The following is an 8,680-nucleotide window of genomic DNA, read 5'->3' on the forward strand; positions in this document are numbered from 1 at the left end:
ACTTTTTTTGCTATGTATGCTCTACGCATGCATCTCCTCCTTAGGAGCTACGCATGCTCTATGTGAGCATATAGAGATCATATGACTATCATTGCAGCATATCCACGACCTCACACATAACATACCAGTTCCCATCGGGATAAACGAGAAGAAAGAAAGTTTAGGGAAATTTAACACTATCGGACATCCCATCCCATTGTGATCATCAACGAGCATAAAGAACATTCTGTTTTTTAATTTCGTGTCATAATTGACGGCAGTCGTCATAAACAAATGAATCGTGACTGTGTCCAGTTAAACAAACAAAATACATCAACTGTGTCGAGTTAAACAAACAAAATACATCAACTGTACGTAGTGAAAAGCGCTTAGCGTGCCGTCGGAAGTTGGCGTGTGTTCCCGCGTTACTCGCAGGAGTGCTATGGCGTCCAAGGGATCAACTCGCAGGACTGCGTGGCCTTGATCAACGGAATAGGCGACCCCAACGACGTCCTCGCTGCTTGCCCTTCTCCTTCCGGCGGCAGCCTAAAACTGCATTGATATATTCTTAGTATTGTTTTCTCTCTCCCCTTTTATTCATGGCAATAAATTATTAAGATATAATGCTATATCTCCTATACCATGGTGTATACCTCGGTCATCGTCGCGTCTAAGTTTTGATCCGATCATGGTATATACCTCGGTCATCGTCGCGTCTAAGGATGGTGTTGGTAGAAAGAACTAGTGTGTGTCAAAAACACCAATGTACTTTGAAGTCCTACATAAATTAACATTGGTAACATATGTATCCCTTTTACAATGGCCACATTGGAATCCAAGTAGTGAACTTTTGGCTCAAGCACTAAGTGCGCCCACATAAGTTAAGGCACCAACTATGTAGAACAATAAATTATTTGGGGCAATAAATTATTCCTTTTACCAGATATATTGCTATGTCTCCTAAATATTTAGTAAATAGATACCAACCTCGGTCACTCTTAGGCTTTGGTTTCATCATGTCTATGTTTTTCCCTTTCAACAAATTTAAGTCTTCATCCATGGATATTCGGACAAGAGTCTAATCCCTCGGTTTTTAAAGAACGGAACCCGGAAAAACTTCCCTCGCCTAGAAAGCACGGGCGATTCCTCCAAGAAAATTTTTACTCTAACATAGTCAGGGTCATTAATGACCAAACTGATACGACCGAACCTCTGAGTCTCTTGGTCAGATCAAGGAAGAAACTTGCACTTGGATCAAAAAACCAATGCTTTTTTTCCCATCGAGAGGCACAGCTATTGATTCTTTTTCTATTGAACAATTACTATTCGAGATTTACTTCATCTACGTACTATAATAGAATTGAGTCTCGTTTTGCGGATCCATCAGTCCAGCCTAATCCCATCCAGTCCCATGGGTTAGCCAATAAAAAGAAATAACCAGTATTTTTACTAACACAAAATCATGAAAATATCAATTTTTAATCTCTAGCTCATCGAGCCTAGAGTTTAGTTTTGAAATAAGAGATTATTATTGAGAAACATTCTTTTGCTAAAGATTTAGCCATAAAGATGACTACTCTTTTTAAGAGAGAGATTTTCTTAAGGAAAGCATTACAATTAAGCATAAAGATTAACTTAATTCTAATTAGACAATAAGAATCTTAGGGAAAGCTTGATTTGAATAAAAACTATCATTTTGAAAGCTTCTCAAGCTTGAGAGGGGTCCCCCAACCACTGTAGTGATGGGATCCAATTAAGAATTTGGTTAGGTTTTATCCTGGGCACCAGGTAAAAGAGTTCCCAAGCCCCCTAGCCGGATATTCATGCAAATTTAATGCCAGTCACACCACTTACACACCCAATATGAAATTGCCTTTTTCACAGATTTAGTTATCTTTAAAATAATCATTTAATTAAACCATAGTGTCACTAATCATAATCCTCCAAAATATCCGATTGATTCTTAATTTGCAATCATTCCTTCATTAGTGTACCTATGGCATCATTGGCAACCAGAACGCTCACCACCTTTCCATAGGGGCCTTTTCGATAGTTCCTAGCTCATAGTACCCAACAATATAATCACTTATAAAAATCAAGATGGAATCTATGTTGAAGATCAGCAAGATCAACCAGTAGCTCCATATAAAAGAGCCATGGACTCATCTGTTGAGGACCACCAAGGTCAATCAACCAGATCCATGCCCAGTTTCAAAAAACAACTCTTACTCCTTGTTCCAATATCTTCCTCAATGCACGAGTGGGTATCTTCGACGATCGCGAGCACCGTATGGTCAGCACCCTCTAGGATCCTTCGTAGGTGACCTAGCTCTTCACTCATAGACCGCTTTCTTGGTCCCTCATCCACCGTACCGGAAGCTCACCATTTAAATCGAACCGAGGCTAGTCAAGACCTCGGCCGCCTTGGTATGCGAGATGGCCTTCGTTGACTCTCCGTCAGCTGTTGCAACTTTATCAGTTAGGTCTCCACACGACCTTAGTCACAAGACGGTCAAAATGCTTCCGCAACATTCTTGACATAAAACAATCATTTAAAAATAGGTCATAAATACAGTTCCTATAATGAACTCTCGTCTTTCACATTGTTTCACCTCCATCCACATTACTTAATCTATATCCAATTCATATGTATACCCATTCTCATCTAACCACATCATTTTCCATCTCATCACATCTTTCCTCATTTACTCTCATCACTTCTCATCCACTCTCATCACTTCTCATCCACTCGCATCAACCCATATTCACATCCCATCACACCTCATTCATTTCACATCGGTCTCAATTCACATTACATCTCATCTCATTCATTCTTATCCCGATTCACATCACATTCACATCTCATCCATTCACATCCCATATCATACATTTACATCCGATTCGCATGAAATCACATCTCATTCATTTACATCCCTGAATCCTACTTTGCAATCATTCCTTCATCGCTGTACCTATGGCATCATTGGCAACCTGAACGCTTACTACGTGTCTCTCAGGGGCCTTTTCGATAGTTCCTAGCTCATAGTACCCGACAATATAATCACTTATAAAAATCAAGATGGAATCTCCATTGAAGATTAGCAAGATCAACCAAACAGCTCCATATAAAAGAGCCATGGACTCATCCGTTTGAGGACTAGCAAGGTCAATCAAATAGATCCATGCCCGGTTTCAGAAAACAACTCTTACTCCTTGTTTTAATATCTTCGCCGATGCACGTGTGGGTATCTTCGGCGACCCAGAGCCCGAGCACCGTATGGTCCGCACCCTCTAGGATCCTTCGTAGGTGACCTAGCGCTTCACTCATAGGCCGCTTCCTTGGTCCCTCATCCACCATACCGGAAGCTCACCATTTAAATCGAACCGAGGCTGGTCAAGACCTCGGCCGACCTTGCTACGCAAGACGTCCTCCGTTGACTCTCCGTCAGCTGTTGCAACTTTATTAGTTAGGTCTCCACGACCTTAGTCTCACAAGACAGTCAAAATGCTTCCCCAGCATTGTTGACATAAAACAGTCATTTAAAAATAGGTCATAAATACAGTTCCTATAATGAACGTCTCTCGTCTTTCACATTGTTTCACATCCGTCCACATTACTTAATCCATATCCAATTCATATGTATATCCATTCTCATCCAACCACATCATTTTCCATCTCATCACATCTTTCCACATTTATTCTCATCACATCTCATCCACTCGCATCAACCCATATTCACATCACTCTCATCCACTCGCATCAACCCATATTCACATCCCATCACACCTCATTCATTTCACGTTTGTCTTAATTTACATCACATCTCATCTCATTCATTTTACATCTCATCTCATTCATTCTTATCCCGATTCACATCACATCACATCTCATCCATTCACATCTCATTCATTCACTTACATCAATATCACATCCTTTCACATACACATCCACATCCATTTTGCCACATACACATCCCCATCCATTCATCCACATAAACATACACATCAATTCTTCCACATACACATCCACATTCATTCTTCCACATACATATCCACATCCATGTATCCACATACACATCCATATCCATACATCCACGTCCATTCTTCCACATACACATCCACATCCCTACATCCACATACACATCCACATACACATCCACATCCACATACACATCCACATCCATACATCCACATCCATTCTTTCACATACACATCCATATCCATACATCCACATCCATACATCCATATCCATTCTTCCACATACACATCCACATTCATACATTCACATATACATCCACATCCATACATCCACATCCATTCTTCCATATACACATCCACATTCATTCTTCCATATACATATCCACATCCATACATCCACATACACATCCACATCCATACATCCACATCCACATCCATGTACTTTCCATCTCACCCTTTCACATATCCTCTCATCTCATTATTCACATCCACATCCATTTCATTACATCACATCTTATCACATCCTATTTTCATCTTATCACATTCATTCACATCCTATTTTCATCTTATCACATTCATTCACATCCTATCGCATCCCATATACATCTTATCACATCCTATCACATTCCATACACATCTTATCACATCCATTCACATCTTTTTACATCCCATACACATCTTATCACATTCATTCACATGCTATTCCCATTTAATAGCTTTTTCTAGTTTGATACCTATAATGGGACTTTTTCTAAATTTCTACCAATTGTTTGGCCTAATCAAAGGTTCTTTTTCTCGACGACTATTTCCATATTTTTGCTCGATTCGTTAATTGAACTATATTAAATATTCCTTTTTTGAATAAAAGAATTCATGCGATTTGTAGAAATCAATTTTACCCATATTTTCACTTTTGGTAAATAATCATAAATTAGATTATACTAAAATTTTCTCTTCTTCCCTTTTAATTTCTTGGATCTCAAATACCATGTGTATGCCAAACACTTAGTGTTCAATGTGTCATGTGGCCTTAGAGAGCCTTTTCAAAATTGGGCCTTTGGCCTACACATTGCAACTAAATGTCCTTTGATGGTGACCAAATGTTGCAAGAGTGAGGGTGGGGTCTATATATACACACTTGTAAAGTTTGGTCACTATCAAACCACGTTTAATTACAATGTGAGTTTGGTCTAGGTTTGTTCATTGTCTCGATAGCAAAGCAGCATAAAGCTTTGCTTGCTCCTGAAGATAGTCATTCAAATGATATTCGATTGATTTTGTGGATCCTCAATCTTTCCCCCTGTGGGTTATTCCTTTTTTGCCTCTATTCCCAAATTTTCATTAATTTTAATGTCCATGGGCTTGGTCACAAATTATGCTTTTACAGTGAATATTTTGAGAAGACAACACACTCCCTTCCTTGGATCCTTCTTCTATAATAGGGTCAAAGGATACCTTTGGCATAATTTTACAAGGATTCATGGATAACCGGTGTTGGGAGTTTTCTAGTGACTTTTTTTTAATGTCAAAAGAAGTAGTGGTGTAGGTGTTTGCTGGTTTGCCATACAAGGTGTGCTTAGGGTTTTGAGTTTTGCTAAGCTCCTGAAGGGAGAGGTCTCTATACATATTGTATCTTGTATTAAAAAAATCTATAGTGTTTGCTTTTGCTGGCATGCATGTGATTGCTCAAGAGCATGATGATAAATGTAGCATGAGTCCCTTGGTCTTGATAATGTTGACAAAGCATGGAGGTCACTAGCAAGGAGATCAGTAGCATTGGATCAAAGGAAAGCCATTAACAAAGGGAGATTCAGTAACACTTGCAAGTCAGTTGATGTATTGGATGCTGTAGGGAATTTGGCTTGGTGTTGGATGCTTTAAGATGGCATAGATGCTGGCTACAAAAGATGACCTCCAAGATACATCTTTAAGCCTAATGTGGACTTGTATGCCTGCATGGAGGTATTCGATATGGCATGTGAACAAGAGGTTGTTGAGGCGAGGAGTGTGCTTAGTAGGCTTGTGTGTAAATTGGAGCTTAAAGGTAAGCTTATAATTTTGGAAGGTGATGAGACTGAGCAGTGAATCTTTTGAGAAGACAACACAATCCCTTCCTTGGATCCTTCTATAATAGGGTCAAGGGATACCTTTGGCAGAATTTTACAAGCATTCATGGATAACTGGTGTTGGGAGTTTTCTAGTGACTTTTTTTTTATGTCAAAAGAAGTAGTGGTGTAGGTGTTTGCTGGTTTGCCATACAAGGTGTGCTTAGGGTTTTGAGTTTTGCTAAGTTCATGAAGGGAGAGGTCTCTATACATATTGCTTCTTGTATTTAAAAAATCTATAGTGTTTGATTTGCTGGCATGCATGTGATAGCTCAAGAGGATGATGATAAATGCAGCATGAGTCCCTTGGTCTTGATAATGTTGACACAGCATGGAGGTCACTAGCAAGGAGATCACTAGCATTGGATCAAAGGAGATCCATTAACAAAGGGAGATTTAGTAACACCAAGTCACTTGATATATTGGATGCTGTAGGAATTTGGCTTGGTGTTGGATGCTTTGAGATAGCATAGATGCTGGCTACAGAGAAGATGACCTCAAAGATACATCTTTGAGCCTAATGTGGACTTGTTTGCATGCATGGAGGTATTTGATATGGCATGTGAACAAGAGGTTGTTAAGGCGGGGAGTGTGCTTAGTAGGCTTGTGCGTGAATTGGAGCTTAAAGGTAAGCTTATAATTTTGGAAGGTGATGATGACTGAGCAAGGACACGTGGTCAGTGCATGTTGTAGATGATCTTGCATGTATGAGACCTCGAAGATCAAATAAAGAGAACAACATCATCATGAAAAAAGGATTAACAAGTGGCATACTTTTGACTAAATCTAGGAATAAAAGTTGCACGGTGAGGTTAGAAGCATGGTAGTCTCCTACAAGAAACAACCGGGAGTAGACTATGTGCTATCTAAGAAGGAGGGCTTGGCCAAAAAAGAACAGAGAGAGATGCTATAGAATTTTCACAACATTGGTCGAATAATGGGAAGCTATGAGATGGACGTGTCAAGCTAGCAATTGATCATGGGGGAAAGAAGTGATAAATTCTGTTTCCAAGGAGTGTTTTGTTTTATGAAAAAGATGCAAGCTGCACTTCACGTTTATCCAATATCCTGGGTCTTCCTCTCACTCTCTTTCATTATCCAGGTTCCTTCTTATATATCATGATATATTTTTGTGAGCTATGCGTCTGTTGTGATATAATACATAAGTTGTTTGTTACCAAAAGTCCTTGTACATCATATTAGTGAGTATAATCCCTGATGTTGTAAGTGATTGGGAGTGCTTTAAGCAAGGGTTTTATCAAAGACACAAGTATTCTATGTTTTTCAATCTATTTTGTAACTATCAAAGAAAACTGTGCACTCACTTAAGTCTTTATATGAGATGGGTCTGTGAAGAATTGACATATTGGATTTGTCATGCAAATATGATGCTACATAGTAGAAATATATATAGACAGTACTGCTTCTTGATGCTTTTATGGGTTGTATTGGCCTTTTGCCTACCCAAGGTTGGTGCCCTACTCATAGTGTTTGATACTGCATGCTACCAAATTGGTTTATGTGAATAACAATACCGCTCTTACATTGCTCAAAGAAGGATCTCTTTGTGTTGTTGTGAGGTGTATCCGTGAGCTCTATGAAATATCTGCTTCTGCCAAAAATAGTGGTAGTGGTCACTATGCTAGTGATTTTAAAGATGGGCTTCATGGAACTATGCTAGTGATTTTAAAGATGGGCTTCATGGAACTACATGGCAACTGGTGGTTCTAGTTAGATAAATAGAATTGAGGAGAATCAAAGAGGAGTAAGTAGCTACAGCTGGCCTTTTAGCTAACCTCATGAATCAGGATGTTTTGATGGTTCTTGGGTATTCTGACCAAGGAGGGTGAGGAAGTTATACAGAGGCTATATGTTGCCCTTCCCAAATTTCTAACAGAGTTTTGGTGCCCCCACTAAGGAGAGCTTCAAGTTACCTTCTTCAACTGATAGATGGAAGTGATGGAGGCGAAGCTCCTAGAATTTTATGGTCACACGGGTGAGGATGTTGATGATTTTTTCTAGAGAAGATGGAGTCTTCTTGTTTGCTTGCACAGATAAGCAGGACCCGATAATGGTGCTGAGGATCTTATACTATTGTTTGAAGGGAGATGCAAGGAACTGGTTGAGGGAGTATGAAGCCCAGTTGTTGTAGGTTGCTCAACCTCCTTAAGTTGTTACATATATTATGGGGAAAAGCAAGCATTCTTGGAGAGATTTAGGAGGGTGGAGGATCCAAACATAGTATGGCATGCAATACAGGGTTTTGTGAAAAGTAAAGTCCAAAGCGCAGATGCATTCCTGAGGCAGTTCAATGACTCATCGGAGAAGTTGTGTGTGGCCCTACGAGCTGAAAATCCCCCTTCCATGTTGAAGAAACACAAGTTTCTGGGTATTTTGAAAAGAAGCTTGCAATTAAAAGTGGAGTTGAAGAAACCAAAAAGCTTTGAAGAGGTAGTTTAGGATGGTAAAAACAAAGAGTGGAAGATGCAGTGCTTGAATCAGCTTGGGATAGCTACAGAACCCAAGGTGGAGGGGAAGGTGATGGAAAAACCAAGATTGCTTACCAGAGATGTATTACCAAGGCATGGTGAATAGGTGTCTCAACGAATAGGTAATGC

This window comes from Cibotium barometz, chromosome 53 (assembly GCF_041138505.1).
Source record: "Cibotium barometz isolate CiBa-2024 chromosome 53, ASM4113850v1, whole genome shotgun sequence".
Classification (NCBI taxonomy): Eukaryota; Viridiplantae; Streptophyta; class Polypodiopsida; order Cyatheales; family Cibotiaceae; genus Cibotium; species Cibotium barometz.